Below are 22398 nucleotides of genomic sequence, written 5' to 3' on the forward strand. Positions count from 1 at the left end.
GTTGGTCGATGACCTCTTGATTATTTTCATGTGGTAGGTGTTCAGGCCAACCTCCCTAGTTCCAAGTAATTAAAAAAAACAAAAAACAAACCCACACTTCATGAAGTGTCCATATTTTAGCATAAAGTTACAGATTGTATGAATGCTAGGCTTATAAAGGTCAATTCTGAGCCCAGTCACAGTTTCAACAAAAGTCAGTTCAAAATCAGGCACACATTATCTAGAATGCTTTATTCTCCAGTGCTCATTCCTGCTTCTTAGTAGTGTCACCATGCTGTGAAAAAGTTTTCACCTTGAAAGAGCTGTTATTTCCCTAGTAAAATTAAACAGCAATTTCCATTCACCTTAGGTCCTTTTGGATGAAGGCTGAGAATGGATTCAGGGATGAATAAATCAATGAATTAGTAAATGGAATTTCCTTCTCCAGACTGAAAGCTTCCTTCTCCCACAGGAGATATAAGTCAGAGGCAGGCCAGTTCTCCCATCCCTCAGAGGCCCTGTTTTTAGGAAGTTCTGGTTTATGGACTGGAGAATTACACCCCATTAGTAAATTGTACGTCATGGACTGGTTAAATTAAAAGTAAATTTTCCCCCTGCTACCACCACCAAAGTTCATTTCTCAGGTGCCACTATCTGCAAGTCCCAAACAAAGGTAACTGATTTAAAACTCCATCAACATTTGCCTTATTATAGACCACATGTTAGTAGATGTTTTGATATTTCTTGAGCACCTGTGGGATTCTCAACATGCCCCAAAACAGAGAGACATGATCTTGGGTGATAGTTTAAAAAAAAAAAAGGTGTCATCTCATTTCACTTTGTGGGAATTATTTTTTAATTGTCTGTTTTATTGGGAAATTTCCCAGAGATTTATATGCAATGAGAAACTAGTTTGGAAGAAGACAAACAGGACAGGAATAACAGAGTCAGAGTTCTTTTAAAGCACATCGTTTTGCAGACCAAGAATACAACTTGTAAATCTTTTTAATGCTTTTATTACGGTGTATATAAATTCCGATATTTTAGGTGAAGCCAATAAACCAGCGTAGGGAAGAAAGTCAGGTTCTTTTCGCTTTCCATAGGTAGTATAATTTAAATAATTCTATGGCAGAGTTTCAACACCTCTGATTGAACACTGTTGTTTACGAAGTAGGAATGGTAATCCTCATGTAAAAAGGTAGGATTGTTAATCTACAGCAGATGGTGTTATTAAATACACAGGCAAAGTCTAAGGTCATAAGGAACTAACAATTAACCAGAAGTATGATCTGTTACAGTTGTTTAATGGGTGACCCACCAGATATATGCCACTTGTATTATTGTGGAGTGTTGGGAGGTATATTGTCAAGCTGCAGAGCAGTTACACAATCATCTTAGAAATTGTAATTATATTCTTGTTTAAGTATTTAGTGAATGAAACCAACAAACCAGAAAGTGAAATCCAGTGTGATTTCCTCATAATATTGCTTTCTGTTACCTACTGTGAAAAATGCTTTACTGATTCAGATGGCACAATTTCATAGCTATCCCTGAATATAACTGGCCCACCCAAACTAATACTGTCAATATTTTGGACTTTATACTGCTAGTTTGGGTTGTTCTAAGCTCTCTTTACATTATCATAGGCATCATTTTGCCGCTGCAGATTTCACATTGTGAAGGTCATGAGAAAAGTGGGCCATACTTGACAGTACCTAGGAAGACAGCTGGAAAGCAGGAGTCAGGAGGAGACCACTGAGTTGGGGGCAGGGGACAGAGGGAAGAGTGCAGTCAAAGACTTACTCTTTGACTAATGAGGCACTATTAAAATCTGGAAACGATCTCAAATCAAATACAAATATATTCACAAAGTAAGAGCTCTACACGTACAGCCCAATTCTTGTGAGAGTTTCCCAAGGACACTTTGCTCCAGAGAATGTGTGTCCAGTTTCCTTTCCAGTTAGGGCTTTTGAGAGTGAGGAACTGAATTCTAAACTCACCCAAAGGAAAAGTGACCAACAAAACCACAACCAAGTCAAAATCACAAACAACAAATAACTTGGTTAGAATTTGGAAGCACGAACCTTGGCCCACAGACAAGAACTCTGAAGTGTATCAGAGTTGAGACTCCAGTCATAACCAGTCTGAGAAACAGCATCTGGAAATGCTAAGAAATCTCCAGTGCCCCGGGTGAGCAGAAGATGAACACAAGAAAAACAAGATTCAGAGGTCACTGGCTTATCAGAGTGGACAGTGGGTGGATTCCAGTCTTTGGACAAAACTGTTTTTAAATCCTCCTGTTGTTGGATTTGGTGAAGAAGTCTCAATCACAGAAAATGCATTCTAATAAGGATTTTTTCCTATACAGTTTCACATATTCAAATATGTTTCTTTACATTTCTTCAAATTTGAGTGGAATAAGGAAGCACAGCATCTAAAGGCACAGATTTCCAATTTGAGACCTTCACCAACAAGCTCAGGTAGCTTGATGTTCTATGTGGCCAGGACTCCTGCTGAAATTTCCAGCATCCCTCAGAAAAGCTGGTGAGATACCCTTGGGCTGAATGAATGAGAACTTTCTGAAGAGCAGGAGATGGGTGGAGGTCCAGCTGGGAAAACATGGCAACAGAGGCAGAAAGAGCGCTTCATGACCAAGAGCTTTATAAAAAATATCTGGAGGCTCAAGGCAGCCACTACAACCTAAGATCTTACTAAGCATGATGTATGTTCCTACTTCTAGGACTGCCTCCAATTTACCTGGCCCACAGCCAGTGCCACATCCTCAGGCGCCCCTGGGGATGAATACCATCACACCACATCCCACCTCCAAGGCCAGAGTCCCACACTTGCCCCCTCTCCAACCCTGCCTCCCCTACTCCCCACAATGGAGCACTGGAGAGGGCAGCTTGTTGGGTTGTCCTGAAAGAAAACAAAGTTTGCAAATCATTGTAGACAGTTTGTTTTATAATAGATGGGTCAGGCGGGGAAATGACCATGGTAAATTCTCTTCTTAACCACACATGAACTCAGAGCATTTTTGAGCTACAACCGCATAGACTGAGCTCAAGGAACAAAACCAGGCAGTCTGAGTGAGTTTCAGACTAGGACACCATGAGGAGATGACTTCCACAGATAAATGCAGAGCCTTGAGATTTTACATCAGTCCCTCTCTGCCCAAGATCATTTTCAAAATAATGGAAAAGAACATTTGATCTTTCCATGTTAATTCTCTATAATATCATCTCTTATTGCTAATGACCACTTGTCACCGTCACTGAGTTTTAAGAACATTTTATATGGAATGCTGTTTCCCTTAGAAAAGAGATAAGTTAAGAGGAGATTATTCAGAATTATAAACTTATATAAATTATTATAAAATTATTCACACTTTATTAAGTCTGTAACTTTCCCGAGGATTGCAAAAGAAAATAGTAAGTTCCTCTGAAATACTTAAGTAGTATTAGTTTTTTTAAAATTTAGTTAACAGATTCTTTTAAAAGACACACCCAGATTGTATTGGGGGGATAGAGATGTACACTTCTTTATCCTCAACTATGGTATCCATAATGAAGCCAAAGTTGGCATACTATTTTTCTTCAGCAGATAACACTGTCTCTCTTTTAGCTTCTCTGATGGATGTTCTCCTGCCATTTCCCCTGAGTTGGGCAGTAATAGAAGTAACAATTACTGTAGTCACAAAAACCAGAGCCTAACTTTATTACTCGGTCATTGTGACTATTGTCCTGCCACTTTCTCTCTGTCCAAGGACACACATTTCTAAGGCATGTATTTTCATTACTGGACAGAGAAAAGCCAATAGGCCAGGCACACACTCCATACTGATATAGCAATGTCATGAGCTTTTGATAAAAAAGAAGCAAATTAAAGCCCTTTATGCGTAGGCTGTGTTTTTCCTCATAGTAACTCAAAGCAAACACCAAGATGACTAATGTGTGTGTGTGTGTGTGTGTGTATAATCATTATTGCATTATATTTTTATATGTAATTAATACATAGTATTTTAAAAAAATCTTTTAGTATGTCATTGGTTCAGAATGAGTTTTCCATTTGTCTAGCCAAAGTGGAGGGTGCGTACCCAAGACCATCTGGGCCTAATGGGGAAGGATTTTGAAAGCTCAGCATTTTCTGGATGTTCAGAGAAAAGAAATCAGTTTTCTCAAGTAAAACTTTCCTCTTTTGGGGCACCAGGAATACAGAGAGAGATACGTGCTAGGGACTAGCTAAATGTTTGTTCTTTTTAATGGAGCCCCAGCTTCCCCTTGGCTGCCTGGCTCTATTTCACAGGATACTAGGAGCTCCAAATCCCTGACTATAGCCACTCCGAGGTTTAAGTCATGGGAAAGCAACTCATGCTCTGTGATGGCTGCCAGTCCTGCCTCTGCTGCCATATTACTGTGTAAACACCGGTAAATCACTTTTCTGTGCTTCACTTGCCTCTGTGGATTGATACAATAACAACAAAACTAAGTGCCAAAAAAATTAGTGGGATTTACTGTTTCCAGTGACCACTCATTATGGGTAAGTATCACCCAGGGGTTGAGAGTCCAGGACCTGGAGGCAGAGCCAGGGTTCTTGTTCCAGTTCTGCCACTTTTACCAGGGGTGTGATCCGAGGCAAGTTACTTAAACTTTCTGTGCCTCAATGTCCTTATCTGTGAAAGGGTGTAAAAACTGCTCATTGCAGAGGTTGATAGGAGGCTTAAATGACATGCCAAATGCCTTAACAGTGCAAGGCGCACTGCAAGCCCTCAGTGAACACGGGCTTTTGTTATGTTGGGTATTTCCAGATCAGGCTGAAGTGGGCACTTGTTCTATAACCAACTCGCTCTTCAACCTCCCCTGGTCTGACTTCTGGATCCTTCTTTGGGAACAACCCCAGCCACTCAGCATCCCTCCACACCCTCCACCGCAGGAAGCAGTTGCTACCAAAGCTGCCAGTGACCTCATTTTGACTGTCTCCAAGTGACACTTATCTCTCCAATCCTTTTTGGATAATCTGCCACTTTTGATATTACTTGTTGGATTCTTTTTCTAGCTTTGGCTTTTAAAGTAATATCCAAGACCTGAATTTGAAGGAGCTAAGAAAAAAGACAGGCAGAGAAAGACAAATAAATGAAATATGATTTCACTTATAGTGGAATCTAAAATCAAAACAAAATGAACAAAACAGCAGTAGACTCAGAGGCAATGGTTACCATGACAGAGAGACACGTGGTCACTGTGCCAGAGGGGTTGGGGTGGGTGGGTGAAAAAGGTATAGGAAATAAAGAGGTACACAATCTCATATGTTAATTAATCAAGGGGATGAAAGTACAGCATAGAGATGGTCAATAGTTCTGTAACATCTTTCTATATTCATAGATAGTTGGGGTGAGCATTTAATATTGTGTATAACTGGTGAATCACTATGTTGTATACTTGAAACCAATATAGTACTGTATATCAACTATACTTCAATTTAAAAATAAAGAAGTCCCTAGGTATGGTGCCTTATCTGTTTGCTCTCTGTCTCCCTCAGGTCCCTTAGTCCAGGATGGATGTTTTAGCACTCAGCACATAGTAGATGCTCAATAAATGTCTGTTGCACTGCCTTGAACTTTGATGCTGAAGTACTTCCTCATCTCTGCCCCTTTGTGTCATTTTCTTGGTGTTTGAAGCCTTGCTGCTCTTCGTTGGAGCCTCTGCCACAATGAAATAAATCCTTTAAGTTCTTCTGACTTCACAGTATCCATCAGTTTCTTCATTTAAGATCCGAAATTCTTTGTAGTTAAATTATACCTGTTTCAGGTTTTCAGTTTTGTGAGGGGGGAGTACATTTTCAAGATCTAAATTTCACATTATTCACAAAACAGACTTAGAAATTAAGCCCCTAAAACATTAAAGGCAGACACAATTATTCTGAAAACAACTCTTCTTGGAATGTACAAGATGTATTTTAATAAGGGGATCTTATCCTCCTAAGAGGATATAAAATGAAAAAGCATCTCAAAAATAAAGCTTCTTTCTTAGACATAGTCAAGTAAGATAACCATTGGTTCAGTCTCACCCTGAATCCCTTCTGCCACATGTCTCAGTTCAGGACCACTTTACTGAACAAAGAAAAGCTTATAATACTAAGAAAAAAAGAGGCGGACCTCCCCTTACACACACACACACACACACACACACACACACAACACACAATTTTCTGAAGTGATCTGTACATGATTTTTAAAACATTACCCATTATTTTGGATTATTCACAGCATTAGGCACAAGAGAGCCCATGATACTTTTAGGGATCCATGAAAATGTTTTGATTTTAATTTCTTTTAAAATAAGAAGGAAGAAAATATAACAATTGTGAATATATCATAATTAATTCAGTCTAGGTTATATTTGGCTTTATTCCACTGCAGTGACAGAATATAATTTTTAATTTAATTGTTTGCTTGACTTTTACTTTTAATGAAGGAAGGGGCCCACAAAGACAAAAACACCCATGGCATTTCTAGGAACCTCTGAAGTTGTAATACAGTCCTGGTAATGATGACTGATTTTGTTAAATTCAATGTATTCATTTTAGATATTCCTTGAATATTTTCATATTTTTAATTTACACATTGCCCAAGACATATGGATCCTTTGGAGACCTTGTCCATTTCATTACTTTTGTTTGTGGTCCCTAGAATAGTATTTCCAAATCTCTCTCCCCTTCTACCCTTGCATCAAATTCTGACTTCAGATTTCAGCTGCCCAACTTGGCATTTCCACTTGTGTATCTCATCACTGGCTCAAAAACAACAAACATATAATTGATCTTCCCCTTTCCATTAGAATTACTACCAGTTTTGTACTCATTAATGGGCCAACCTTTAGCTGGCCCCCTTAGCTCCCTGAAGATTCGGTTGAGCACAGGACACATGCCCACTGCTGTCCCTATTTGAATCTTGCTGTCCATCCCTTCATCTAAGCTCTACTTGCCCCTCATCAGTTACTGACACTACAAGTTCTCTACATTCCAGCTTCCTCCTACAGCATGATTGTTTAATACTACTTTGTAAGAAAGAAAGGTACTAGTTGGGTGGGTCCACATCTGAGCTGAGTTTCCACCATATATTTGGGTGACATATATAATAGTTGTAAGTGTCCAGCTCACATGTGGACCCACCCAACTAGTACCTTTCTCTCTTGCAAAGTAGTATTAAACAAATGAATTTACTTAATCTAGTAAATTTTATTTATTTTATTTTTTATTTTGTTATCATTAATCTACAATTACATGAAGAACATTATGTTTACTAGGCTCCCCCCTTCACCAAGTCCCCCCCACAAACCCCATTACAGTCACTGTCCATCAGCGTAGTAAGATGCTGTAGAATCACTACTTGTCTTCTCTGTGTTGCACAGCCCTCCCCATGCCTCCCCCCACATTATACATGCTAATCATAATGCCCCCTTTCTTTTTCCCCTCCCTTATCCCCCCTCCCCACCCATCCTCTCCAGTCCCTTTCCCTTTGGTAACTGTTAGTCCATTCTTGGGTTCTGTGATTCTGCTACTATTTTGTTCCTTCAGTTTTTCTTTGTTCTTATACTCCACATATGAGTGAAATAATTTGGTACTTGTCTTTCTCCGCCTGGCTTATTTCACTGAGCATAATACCCTCTAGCTCCATCCATGTTGTTGCAAATGGTAGGATTTGTTTTCTTCTTATGGCTGAATAATATTCCATTGTGTATATGTACCACATCTTCTTTATCCATTTATCTAGTGATGGACACTTAGGTTGCTTCCATTTCTTGGCTATTGTAAATAGTGCTGCAATAAACACAGGGGTGCATTTGTCTTTTTCAAACTGGGCTGCTGCATTCTTAGGGTAAATTCCTAGAAGTGGAATTCCTGGGTCAAGTGGTATTTCTATTTTGAGCTTTCTGAGGAACCTCCATACTGCTTTCCACAATGGTTGAACCAATTTACATTCCCACCAGCAGTGTAGGAGGGTTCCCCTTTCTCCACAAGCTCGCCGACATTTGTTGTTGTTTGTCTTTTGGATGGTAGCCATCCTTACTGGTGTGAAATGATATCTCATTGTGGTTTTAATTTGCATTTCTCTGATGACTAGCAATCTGGAGCATCTTTTCATGTGTCTGTTGGCCATCTGAATTTCTTCTTTGCAGAACTGTATGTTCAGCTCCTCTGCCTATTTTTTAATTGGATTATTTGCTTTTTGTTTGTTGAGGTGTGTGAGCTCTTTATATATTTTAGATGTCAACCCTTTATCGGATCTGTCATTTATGAATATGTTCTCCCATACTGTAGGGTACCTTTTTGTTCTATTGATGGTGTCCTTTGCTGTACAGAAGCTTTTCAGCTTGATATAGTCCCACTTGTTCATTTTTGCTTTTATTTCCCTTGCCTGGGGAGATAGGTTCATGAAGAAGTCACTCATGTTTATGTCCAAGAGATTTTTGCCTATGTTTTTTTCTAAGAGTTTTATGGTTTCATGACTTACATTCAGGTCTTTGATACATTTTGAATTTACTTTTGTGTATGGGGTTAGATGGTGGTCCAGTTTCATTCTCTTACATGTAGCTGTCCAGTTTTGCCAGCACCATCTGTTGAAGAGACTGTCATTTTCCCATTGTATGTCCATAGCTCCTTTATCATATATTAATTGATCATATATATTTGGGTTAGTGTCTGGAGTCTCTATTCTGTTCTACTGGTCTGTGGGTCTGTTCTTATGCCAGTACCAAATTGTCTTGATTACTGTGGCTTTGTAGTAGAGCTTGAAGTTGAGAAGCGAGATCCCCCCCACTTTATTCTTCCTTCTCAGGGTTGCTTTGGTTCTATTCAGGGTTATCAGACCACAGGTGACAGGCCCCTAGATATGGGCAGCACAACACAGACCAGTGATGATGGAGGAATCTATAGGATGAGTGGTCCTGAGTGCAGGAGAAATGCATGATATGCAGGATAAATTCTAAACTCTAAAGGTGACAGATACTTAGACTGGCCTGGGCTTCAAGGAATGAGACAATAGGGCTAAAAAACAAACATAGAAACTCCAAACCAAAAACCTGTCATTTCTCCTTATAACTTCCTTTAGATCTTAATCCTTATATGTTTTAAAAAGAATTTTTGAAAATATTGTATAATATAGGAAAAGTTAGAAACAAACTCAGTATACAAAAATAGGGAAATAGTTCAATAAATCATAGTCCATTCATATGATAGAGTGCTTTGTAGATATTTTTAAATCCTATTTTTGGAGATAGTTATTGATAATGGAAAATGCCCAACCTATAGCATTCAGTGAAAAAGGCAGATATGCAACCACATATTCCATATAATTATAACTTTGAATGTTTATGTAGATATGCAGAAGAAAATTGGAGAGAAACATATCAAAATGTTAACTTATTATCTCTAAGTGACAGGATTACGAGATTGTTTCTTCATATTTTTCACTATCTTAAGGTTTTTTTCTACAATGAGCCTGTATTGTTTTTAATAACAGAAATATTAACCTTTAAGGTTATGATATACATGTGTGTTCCTTTTAAGTGACAGATTCTTCACCCCTCCCTACCCCCTGCCCCAAATCAGAAACATGGGCACTTTGTTTTGGTTTTAATGCAGTGAGGGGGAGAATTATGATTAAACACTGTATTTTCACATATTAATGATTCAATCATTGAATGGATATTTACAGAGTACATACTAATTCAATCAGCTAATGTCTTTTAAGCACTTGCTAATGTGCTTGTCACTGAATTCATGCCCAGGAGCCAGAGGACCTCAATGGCCAATGATGCAGGGTTCTGGATGGCAAAGGTGAGAAACTCCTGTTCTGTGTACTTGTGAATGTTACATGTCACTGAAGAATGAGATGCTCCTGAAGGCTGCACAGACTTGCCCAGGCTCACTGCCAAGGAGTTTCAACTTTGGCCAAATGTCAAAGCCCCCCAGGCCTAGGGCTACCCTGGGCCTCACTGAAGTGTGCAGGCAAAGCTTTTGTAGGCTCCTGTCCTGGCCCCCTGACAGCTTCATCCTCTGCCATTCTGCCTCAGAAGGAAGTTGTGTTAGTCCAAGGGGCTTGCTTTGCTCTATAGTTGTAGGGCTTAGTACTTTCTTAGCATCCCATTTAAGTGCTGACAACTTGATCAATGGTTGCTGTATTTCTCTATATGCTAGGTTGACAACCTGATAATTTGCAAAGTCAATCTCCCTCTCCTTTCCCTTCTCTCTCTCCCCATCTCTCTCCAATTTACACATTTCTCTTTTCCAGTTGCTTTATCTGCATTTCATTAAGTACCTCAAAATAGAGAAAGCAGGGGTTCTGGGATTACCTGGCTCGATCCCTGCATAGTCAGATACTTGGGGCTTGCTATGTTCTTAAAAGCCATTGAGGATGTAGCTGAGGCAGCCTCTTATCCCCAAGAATTAAGGCTGCTGCATGACTGCCAGTGGCCTGTGCCCAGAGCACATCCCTGAGGTCCATATGGTGTGCTTACTGGGAGCCCCTGTTGAAAAGGGTGAATCTGATTGTAAATATTTTGCTCACTGTTGCAGAGAGCCACTTAGTGAACACAGAAGCAGAGAAACACATAAGCAGGTGGTATTCTGCTGCAGAAGCCTCCCAGATGTGCCTTCTTCCCACATCAGCCACGGCCTTTCCCAGTCCCTGACTTCTGGTTTCATGTGAGTCACTCTGAGAAGCCATGTACCAGTTATTAAACAGTGCCAGCATGCTCAGCCATTCCACCCTGTGCAGAGCAGGATCCTGCACATATCCCAGCTCTTTACATTTAAAGGGGCTCTTTTTCTCAACCCTTCCCTGCCCCTTGGGAGAATGAGAGTCGTTTACAGGGTTAAACATTTAAACCCTATTAGGAGACAGCATAGCCTGCTGGTTATACCCAACCTGGTTTCAAATCCCATCTCTGTTGTTTGCAAGCTATGTGTCTTTAAGGAGATTTACTTTAGTTCCTCAAGCTTCAGTTTACTCACAGGGGTGTGGTTAGGTGTTGCCCCTTAACCCAGTGCCTGGCTGATAGAAAGTCCTCAGTAAAGGGTAGATATTGCAGTTTATGTTCCCTGCATGACAAGGTGTGTGTGTCTGTGTGTGCATGTGGGTATTGCGCATGGGAAGAAAGGAAGGACACCATTGAAAAGGCTTGCTTTTCGAGTTGCCAAAGTTAAACTTCTTTTCCTTGGGAAGATATGAATGTGTTTTATCTACCATATGGTGAGGTGACTTAGATTTTTCTTTCAGCTCTTCATCTTTTGAAAGAGTATTTGGTAACAATGAGTAGTTTTAGAAGTCTATCTGGGAGCCACGCTAAAAGCAAAAGTAACTGAGACAGTGAAATTTTCTTTCTTTCTTTTGTAACTATGAGTATTTGTCATTTATTAAAATGGGAAGCTGTCAGAAAATATTTTTTGACTCCATTTTCAGATTGGTTTATAAAGAGGGAAGTGTGCTTTTTCTCAATTTTGTTAGAAAAAAATCAGTTCCAGTTATTAAAGTACATTGAGATTTATTGGTAAATTTTTTAAATTGAAGTATAGTTGACATATAATATTAGTTTCAGGTATACAATGTAGTGATTTGACAAATACAGAACTAAATCCACACCACAATAAGTGTAGTTACCATCTGTCACCATACAAAGTTATTACAGTGTTACTGACTGTATTCCCTATGCTGTACTTCTCATCCCCATGACTTAGGTATTTTAGAACTGGAAGTTTGTACCTCTTTATCCCCTTTGACTATTTCACCCATCCTCACATTCCTTGCCCTTCTGGCAACTACCAGTTTGTTCTCTGGATTTGAGTCTGATTCTGTTTTGTTTGTTTGTTTGTGGACAGTGAAATTTTGTTTGTTTCCTTGAGGAAACCCTCTTTTCCCTACCTACTGCACCGACGGTGTAATGTTCATTCATATCCTCACCAGACAATCCCCTCCATTCGGCCTTTTTTTTTCAATTCTTCTCCTTTCAAGTAATAGTATCCTTCACAGTGCTTTAACTGTTCAGAAACAGAAAAAATGTGAAATGACTCTTGAAGGACGTGAATCATACTAATCATGTGATATGTAATAATTGCACATCTTTACATGGCACATAAGAGCACAAGCACCGTAAAATCCCCGGCTGTCTTTGGGGAAGTAGCTGCTCTTCTTGGGGAAAGCTGCCTTCTAGGGAGGAGGAAGGGAGGGGGGGAGGCAGGGAGGAAGAGAAAAGAAAGGAGACATAAGGACATTTGGGGGAAAAAACTTTCTAAAATGTAATTCAACTTTTCCTGCTTTGAAAGAGTCTAGGAAACTTTAACATCTTTTTTTCCTTTTCTTGGTCCTTCTTGAAGTCATCGTAATGAGAATTGATCTAATGTGACCGTATAATAAAATCATGTCTTAGGCAATAGAAATAAATAGGGATATTTGCCTGTACACGTAGAAGCCCCAAATTACTGTGCCTTTTGGATTCTTATGTCTGTTTTATACTATTTTCTATTTCCTCCTTCTTTGGGTTGCCAGCAGTCACTTCTCATTAGCGTGTTTGTCTATAGAAAGCTCTCTCCCTATTTCTAATTTTCTATTTCTAAAGTGCTGTGGGCATGAAAGTGAAAACAACACACTGGTGAGAGCTATCTGTACAATAAACACAAATACTTTTTGAGTCAGGGCCTAAGGGCTCTTTCCCCTATAATAAAGAAAAAATTTAATTTTTTAGAATTCCGTGTTTCTAAGCAATTTTCTGGGTGAGGTTATATGATGCTCAGTTCTATGTAAATAAAAATATATTAAGTATTGTCGACCTACCCACCCCACCCCTGTCAGTTGTACGAGGCTGGTTATCATTTATTCAAACGCTTACATTCAGATGATCTATTTCTTTAGCACCTTGAAGTTTTGGAAAATTGAATAGCTCGCTGGATTGAACTGACAGGAGAGAAAACTACTTCAAGGCTCCTTCAGTGATTTTTGTGCTCATAAAAATGTTCTCAATGTATTGAACATAATGTTTGATCACAGAAAAATAATACCCTCAGAAATCTCTCTCAGTTGCTATCTCCCTGTTGAAGACACTTTCTTCTTTTCCCAGTTGGCATATAAGATACATTTTCCATGACTGGTCATTTCTGTTTCAGACGCTATTGTCAAAAATGTAATCTAGGCAATTGCCAGTCCTTCAGGATTTCCTGGCAGAAACTGTCATGAGTATTAACAGCCACTGGGTTGAGCGCAATTAGTCACCAAACTCTGTCACGTGCAACTCTGCAATGCTCCTGATTTACCACTTGGTCCTGTTTCCTCCAATTCTCTCCAACAAGCAAAAGCAACTCAGGAACAGACTGCAGCTGGAATAGCCTTCCAGAAAGATCCACACATTGGTCCCTGGACCCTGGGAGGCCTCCGCTGCCCTGACACTGTTTATATCAGCTGTCACTCACAGAACAATCATGTGGTGCACTTTGCAGTCAGCAAGTTTATCTTGTGTTAAAGTTTTACCAGTAGAAATCAGGTAGTGTTTACCCCAGTTCTGTGGCAAGTCATGTGCAAATAACACCTGTGAACATTTTCAGCAGACACGGACTCATTGCAATGAGTGTTGGGGGAAAAGCCAGCAATTGTCAAATCTTTGGCAAATGTTAAAATATTCACCAGAAATGGTTCACAATCACTGTTGACAAGGTGCATGGGAGGTTGCCATGGTCACTGTCAGAGCATATTCATTGATTGCAGATGTTCCTTCTAATATAAACCCAAACTTAATGCACAGGTGAAAACTGAATGCCATTAGCAGATAGTTCCTCTCTGTAACAAGAATACTCTATGGTTAGAATCTTTTTAAATGTGTAAGAATTTTAAAGGGTGCCATAAACTGGCTTTCATGTATTTTCCAAATTCTTTAATGTTTGCATATCAGTCACAATGTGTTAAAGCACTAGTCTAAGTGCCTCAAACACCAATTCATTTAATCCTCATAACAACTTGGTGGGATACATACTATTACCCAGTTTACATTTGTGTAAACCTATGCACAAAGAGGTTAAGTTATTTGTTCAAGGCCACATTGCTCTTAAGTAGCAGAGCAAGTGAGGTAAAGCCAGGCACAGACAAGGACAAGAGGAGAACCACCTGACTCTGCTGCCTCTTCGTGTGGATGTATGTATTGCTAATACTGTCCTGTTTTCTTTTTCAGACAAACTGAACCAAACTGGACTTTTAATATCTGTTACATTAGCTTGCTAGGGCTGCCATAATAAAGTGCCACAGACTGGTTGGCTTAAACAACAGAAACTGAATTTCTCACAATTCCAGAGGCTGGATGTCCAAGACTGATGTGTCAGCAGGGCTGGTTTCTGCTGAGGTCCCTCTCCTTGGTGTGTCAGTGCTATTTGCTTCCTGCGTCCTCACTTGGTGTTCCCTTTATGGGGGTCTGTGTCCTCATCTCCTCTTCTTATAAGGACACTAGTCATATTGAATTTGGACCTATCCTAATGACCTCATTTTAACTTAGTTACCTCTTTTAAGACCATATTTACAAATACAGTCACCTTCTGAATCACTATAGGTTAGAACTTCAATATAAAAATTTTGGGAGACCCAATTCAGCCTATAACATCTCCTGAATGGTCACAGACATTAGCCATTATTATAAAATGTCAAAATGAGCTCCATATTCTTTAAGAAGAGACAATATTTAAGATGACCATTTATTTCAATGACAAAACTGAGATAGCTCTTGTTTTCTTCTATAGATGGTTGGCATGACAAGTCTCTCCAATTAGAAGTAGGACAATGAGACAACACTGAAACCACTGTTTTACCTTGACTTCTTCCCTTCCTCTTCTTACACCAACTGTGAGAGTATGGGAAACTCTTTATCTGTCTAACCATCTATCTAGTCATCTATCTATAACTATTCATCTATCCCATCCATCCATCCATCTATTCATTTATCTATCCATCTGTCCATCCATCCATCCATCATCATCCCAAGGAACCAGAGACTGAGAAGTGAAGTAGTCATCTTGTTAGTTAGTGCATTTTGGGGGGGTCTTCAGAAATATTTCACTTTATCTTTCTCATCATAAAATGTGTCTTTTAAGACAACTGCAGAAAGAATGAAGTCATATAATGGGAAAGAACTTTATGGGAAGAAATATAAGGTAAGCCATCTTTTATGACTAGAAGTAAATCCCTAGTTACAGTGAAAAGTCATATGTGTGGAAATAATTGGTGTGTGTACATTTAAATATGAGATATTCATCTTATAGTGTCTGGCATATAGCAGATAGTTAGTATATATTAAGGGAGGGAAGGAAGAAAGCAAGAACACAGCAGGTTCCACTTTTCCATGACAAATGGCAGAAATGTATACCAGCAAAGATTTAGGTCCCTGCAATGACAGGTCACACGTAACATTATAATTTTACTCTTTATATAAGAGCAAATATTGTCATTCCTCTCCTAGTTCTGATTCTAATTCTTCAAGTATTGCATGTCTGTCTTGGCTGTGCTCATCATTTTCGTAACTGTTACTCATAGAGAGGAAGTGCTATCTAAAGAAATTCTAAAGCATTATACAAGTATTAGCATTAATATTCATCACTTTATTCCCTTCTTTTGGTTTTCAAATCCCAGAAAACTAAAAACAAACTGGACACCAGTGAGGTGATCAGCATAATGCTGAATGAACTATGGCAATACTTTAACAAGCTTGGTATTGTAATAATGTGGGTTTATATTTGCTTATTAAAATTTTTTAAAATATGATCTTTTATCAAATGTTGGGCTTAGATCAGCCTCCTTTAACAATGACTTTCCTTTCCCTTGGGTTGTGTGTGCCAAGATTGGGGAACTGTCCCTGCTTTATCCTTCAGTGAATGAACAGAAAGGTAGGTCTAAAAAAAAACTGTGCTCTTAAGCTCCTTAATATTTTGGGAAATAGCCAGGTGTTGACTATGGTGGATTATATATTGTTCACACAAATTTATTCCTTCTCCTTTAAAAGGATTGTACATCCCTACCCGTGGAGGATATACATATACTTCTTGTCAGGCTTGGTCAGGTGATTTACTTTGAATGACATGTGAGTAGACATGATATGTGCCATTATGAACAGAAGCTTTAAATGTGATTGTGTGGATCAGCTTGGTCTCTTGATCTTCTGACCCCTTCCAAGAAAACAGCAAGTTCTATGTAGGGACTGCTTCCTTTACCTGCTTCAGGGGATGAGAAACACATGGGACAGAGCCCAGCAGACCTATGGCCCTCTGTATAATGAGTGAGAAATAAATTACTACCATAAGCTACTGAGATTTGGGGTATGTTTGTTATGCAATGGAGCTGACTAATACATTTACACAAGATTTTGTTGAGTTTGCACAAATAAAATAAGGGAGACTGTGAGTGTGAGAAGGCATTAACATTTCCAGCCAGTAAGAACTAGTTTATAAACATAAAAGAACACACAGCTTGCATAGCATAGCATTTGTTAAAGAATATGTCTTAGAAAATCATGATGCCACAGATATATACTGAATGCCTGACATAGGTTAAGAATAAAACATTTCCAGCAGAGCAGGCCTTCAATATTGGCAGACCTTGTTTCAGAATTGATACATCCTCCAGAAGTTTTGTTTTATATTTGTGTGTTTATGTGTATATGTGTGAATACTCACCCATAATACTATTTTCATTTTTTGTACTCTAAGCCCCCCATTTTCTGTGAGTTCTTGATCTTGTCAACTGAAGTTTTATCAATATTTTTCAGAAATGCATGGTTGATTACAAATTATAGCTCTGTAATCCAATAGGTTTTTGATAAGTGTTTACTGAGTATAAATTTAACAAAGAGAAAATTAGGGCAACACGAAAAAACTTGAGCTTAGAACAATGCCTATCATTGGGTAGGTGCTAAAAAAACTTACTGATTGACTGAATTAATTTTAAAACCATAGTTTAGGTAAGATAAGGAGTTACTTTTGTACCAAGGTTTGTTTGTTCTATATGTAATTATGAATTATCTCCCACCTTACTTCACAAAGACTCTGGGTCAGCTCACTTTAGGGAGTATGCCTCATATAGTAATTTTCTTTTTCTTTGCCTGTTATCCCACACAGAAAGTGGGAATCATGAGTAAGGAGAAAATGTCTAAAATGTTTTGAGAACATTTGCACTTTGTAATTATGTTCTGTTGCTCTTTCTGAGTGTTTTTGATAGATTGCTATTGTCCCTGTAATTGATTCCAGTCTACTCTGCTGGTCTTCTTTTTGACCTTTTCCTTATGCTGGGCTGGACATGACTATGAGAGGAAGACACGTCCTTCTTAAAAGGACGTTTGTTGGGAGACAATGAATTGAGAAAACACATTCTTTGAAATTCAAATAGGTGGATCCAAAAAGCATTTAATACAAGGATCACTTAGTAAGTACATGACTTAACTCATATAATGTAAGGTAAATAAGAGAATTCATTACTTCGTTCCTACTGTTTTACCTATGGATTCTATCACTTACCAAGATCAAGTTTATCAAATGTGGCCTGTCACTGGCTCCTGAGAGGCACTCACACAACTTCTAATAGAGTCTAGTGGCTAATTTGTTTGCCTCAGTGCTGTTATGAAAGGCTTGTGGAGTCTGGAGCTGTGGCAGCCATCTTGCAAATATGAAGAGACAAGGTGGAAGGCAAAGCCAACAATGCTGAGGATGGAGAAGCAGGAAGGAACTGGGTCCTTGATATCAGCATTAAACCTCTGAGTTAACTACTCTATCTCCAAATTCCTTGTCATGCAAGATAATAGACATCTTTTTGTTTAGACCACTTTGTCAGGTTTTTTGTTCAATAAAGCTATTGCTATCCGGCATGATACTTGGATCTCTCACCCTTTCACAGATGGATTGTTGTGGCCACATAAGTCTGAATCTCTGCAGAAGACACAGCCTAGATTCATCATAGGCTGTCCACTGTAGGTGTCCATGGTCGCTATGAAGAAATAATAAACTGCCACAGAATCCACAGTTTCTGTCTTTTTGCTTTGACTATAACATACAGGCCATAGAGTGAGCACCCAAAAGTAGTGATTGCTTGTTTTTCATAGAAGAGCTGCTGAATGCATAAATATATACTTTTGAGACTGTGTAGATACTCCCATAGGAAGAGTAGCTGCACACCCCTGGAGGATGACTGTGTTCATGGGAGTCCAAGCTCTGTCCTCCCTGGGACCAAGTGTCCAAGGGAACCAGAGCGTCACTGACCTTGTAAACCCAAACCCACAAAGGTGGCAGGAAGTCTACTTTCCTGCCTCTACCCTGAGTGAGTACATTTCATAGATATAACATAGTACCTGTGTTTTAATTAAATAAATTAAATACTTTGGAAATGAGATATAATAAATAATAATAAATCTCCCATTTATCCCCAGCAATCATTTAGGTTGTTACCTTCCCTGTGAATAGTACTCATCCCTCAGGAATGGCTGAAGCTGCCTTTTCTCTGTCTGGATGTCCCACCAACATGTACACAACAGCCACATCTACCTGGTTCCTTGTGGGGTCTGCAGCTCCTACCTAAATTCCTGTTTATTGTAGATGCTGAATACATTCTCAGTGGTTGCAGAAATGAGCTCTAAGGAGGGGTCTAAAGCTCTGAGATGGTCAGCAGCTATCAGGCCTGGCAGGGACTGCTCCTGAGCGAAGCTGCCCTAGGGATTCTAAGAAAACTTCTGTATGGATGAGTTAGCACATTGGTGGTGAAAAGGCCTTCAGTGAAATTCCATTGTAAATCTGTTGCAGAAAAGGGCACATACTTGGGCATTTAATGTTAAACAAGTACAGGAATCTATAACAATAAGGCTTTCCATTTACTGGGCAAACACTACACTTCAAATAGTGCTGTACGCTTCAGACATGAATTCTTCCAGTCCTCCCACCACCTCATTGGTGCTGTGGCTGGCAGCCTCTGAGACAGTCCCTGACAGTCCCCACCTCCTGGCATTCACTCCCAGTACAGTCCCCTCCCCATGAGTGTGGGCTGGATTTATACAGTCACTTCTAATGAAGAGTGTGATAGAGGTAACGGGAGGTCACTTGCAAGATTAGATCACAAAGAACTGACTTCCATCTTGGGTGCTCCACCTGCCATGCTGGAAGCAGCCCGGTAGAGAGGCCTATGCAACAACGAACTGAGGGAGATCCCCAGCCAAGAGCCAGGGAGGAATTGGGACCCTCAGTCCATGAGCCTGCCAGCAACCATGTGCATGGACCTGGAAGAGGAGCCTCCTACAGTAAAACTTTCAGATGGGATGGCAGCTTAGATGCCAGTTTGAGACATCTTGAACCAGAATCTTCCAGCTATGTCATGCCTGGATTCCTAATCTATGGATAGTGTAAGGCAATAAATGATGACTATCTTAAGCTGCTAAATTTTGGGGTGATTTGCTATGCAGCAATAGATAACTAATATGGGAAGGTGCTGGTATTGTTTGCACTTTATAGGAGACAAAACTGAGGTTGAGAGAGGATAGGAAATGGTGGAGCCAGGAAATGGACTGACACGGTCTGACCTTAGAGGCTACTAGGGTTGTTTTCGGATGGTGTTAAGCACATTACAATTGTTTGGCCAAAGTTTGTATTGTACAGAATCTTATGTCCCCAGATTTTGGGAAGGCTAATATGTCTCCTCCCAGGCCAGGGAAAAATCTTGAAAGATACCAAAGGAAAAAAATTATAGGTCATGCAAGCAATTTTTAACAAAGATGACCTCCCTGTCTGCCAGTCTACCACTCCCAAAATAACCACTTTCAGCAGTTTCTTCTGTTCTCTACTCCCCCGAAATTATGCAAATTATATAGAAAATATGCATGTACGATTGAATTTATACAAATATCCTCTATATCAAGAATGTATAGTATACACACACACACACACACACACATATGTGAAAATCTCAGATCATGATTGTTTTTGTTATCTGTTGCTATGTATTGAATTACTCTAAAACCCAGAGATTTTTAAAGCAAAATAGCCTTTTCTTATCTCCCAATGGTTTTGAGGGGTCAGGAGGTTGGAAAGTCTCAGCTGAGTAGTCTGCCTTGGGACTGCTATACAGGTTTGCGTCGGACACAGGCTAGGGCAATTGGGGGCCGGGCATCTGTCTCTCTCTGGATGGTCTTTCCACATGTGCTAGCTAGTCTGGGCTTCCTCACAGCACCGTGATGGCCGAGAGAGTCTGTCTGTTTGCTTAGTGGCTTAAGTCTTCAAGAACAAGTATTCTAGAGACAAGGCAGAAAAACAGTATCACTTCTCCTAACCTAGACTCAGAATCACATGTTGTCATTTCTGCCATATCCTATTGGTCAAAACAACTGCAAAAGCCTGCCCAGTTTGAAGGGGACAAGGCATAGACCTCACCTCCAATGGGAGGTGTATCAAAGAACCTGCAGATAGATTCTTAAATTGCCAGGGTTATATACTCCCCTTTACTATAATGCAGAGTCAGTGCACACACCTGAGGGGGGTCCCTACAACTATTTATGGGGGCAGGAAAAACTTTAGAGCTTATATTTTTTGTGTTTTAGTTCACTCCTTTTGTGCTATCTTTATCTTTATAAATACATATATATATACATATATATTTATAAGTATATACATACACGTATATTTATAAATATATAAAAATACATATTTTTTAAGATCTATAAAAATACACACATATATTTATAAATAAATAAAAACATATGTTGGGGAATGTGCTCAAGAGATTTTGAATGGGATTCACAACTTAAAAATTGTGTCAGACATTTCTAGGTCCCTTGTCCAGCCCAGAGCCCTGCTGTTTTTCCCTACTTACTAAAAAATCAAATATCCTCTGTATCAAGACCAACCATCAATTTTTAACCTTTTTAAGAATCTGTGTCATAGAGTTCTATTTTCTAACCAGTCTCAGCTGATGGATATTTAGGTGGATTCCAGCTTTTTTGATATTCCAAACAATGCTGGAATGTGCATTTATGTCATGGCATAATTTCACCAATATAGTTGCAGGCTAAATTCAAGCAGTGGAATTCTTGGATCAAAGGTTATGTACATTTAAAATTATGATAGGTATTGCTAAATTGTTCTTAGAAGAATCTTAATATTGGCAAAATGACCACCATCTCCATTAAAATATTCACAAATACCTGTTTCTCTCCATATCATCACAAGCAGTAATTATTATAAAACTTTACAATCTTTGCCAAACAGATGAAAATGACATCCTGTCATCACTTGGATATGTGTCTTTAATTCTGAGTGAAGGTGCTTATTGGACATGTGTATTACTTTTCTATAAGCTACCCATTTATAGTCTTTGCCCAATTTTATATTGGGTTATTCTGCTTTTTCTTAATTCATTTGTACTAGCTCTTTGTAATTTAAGGAAATTAGTCCTGTGTTTCTCACAAATGTTACAAATATGTTTCCTGTTTGATCACTTTTTAAAAGTTCTTTTTGTCATACAAAAGTATGTACACTTTCATGGTATGAAATTTATGTTTTTTAAAAATTTATGGCTTCCTTGCTAAAAAGGACTTCCCTATACAGAGATGACCAATAAATGCACCTATGATTTTTAAATCCTACGGTTTCAAATTTTATTGTTAAATTTTTTATCCAGGTGGAATTTATTGGGAGCAAAGAGTAAGAATCAGCTCACCTTTATTTTTCTAAAAGGCTAACCAGTGGTTCTGACACCATTTGTTAAATGATCTCTCACCACTTTCCAGTAACTCTTACTTCCTGTATATGATCCACTCTCCTTGAGTATCCATTTTGGGTAGATGATGACAGTGACCTAGATTTTGGGTAGAAGCTATGTTTAGCTTTGGAAAGGAGAGAAAATGGAGAAGCCCATTTATCCAACTTCTCAGTACAAGCAGGTCCCTGCTCCACCTGAGAAGTGAGCTGAGCTGTCACCCTCTCCCATACTCCTGCCCCAACCCCAACCCTCCACTGCAGGCTTTGCTGAGAACATTTCTGCTATGTCTAGTTGGCAGTTCTTGCCCACATGATCCTGTTTTGAATCAGTGCACAAGCCTGGCCACTCCACAAGTTGCTTTCACAGCATGCTTTCGGAGACTGTTTGGGAAAAGAGGCCAATGAATGAAATGGAATTTGAAATAAACCTTGTGTCTGTGATGGTGAACAACTGCAGGACCTTATAGTGACATGGACTTGGCCTTTAGGGGGGTGCAAGGCGCTCCACCCTATGTCATTAATCCATTTGACATGGTGGTGGTGGAGTGGGCAGGGTCTGGTGCGAGAGCTTTGGTGGCACTTGGATTCAACCATCACCTTGACAGCGACAGGTATGAGAGTCACTAGCATGGAGGTTTGCATCAGTGACTGCAAAGGTCCAGGATC

General features: G+C 39.3%; 1 long non-coding RNA gene across 2 annotated transcripts in view; it reads left to right on the forward strand.

Moving 5' to 3' along the window:
* Window positions 1-1394: 1394 nt before the first annotated feature.
* Window positions 1395-22398, forward strand: part of LOC118929299 (uncharacterized) — a 67830-nt gene continuing 46826 nt past the window's right edge. Inside the window, exons 1-2 of one of the 2 annotated variants that reach the window (XR_008998851.1) lie at window positions 1395-4406; window positions 18420-18513. This is a non-coding gene — a long non-coding RNA (uncharacterized LOC118929299). Of the gene's footprint in view, window positions 4407-17304; window positions 18514-22398 lie in introns of those variants that run through there. The other variant, XR_005031536.2, reaches the window with a different exon arrangement.

The sequence above is a fragment of the Manis pentadactyla genome, chromosome 8 (assembly GCF_030020395.1).
Source record: "Manis pentadactyla isolate mManPen7 chromosome 8, mManPen7.hap1, whole genome shotgun sequence".
Lineage (NCBI taxonomy): Eukaryota > Metazoa > Chordata > Mammalia > Pholidota > Manidae > Manis > Manis pentadactyla.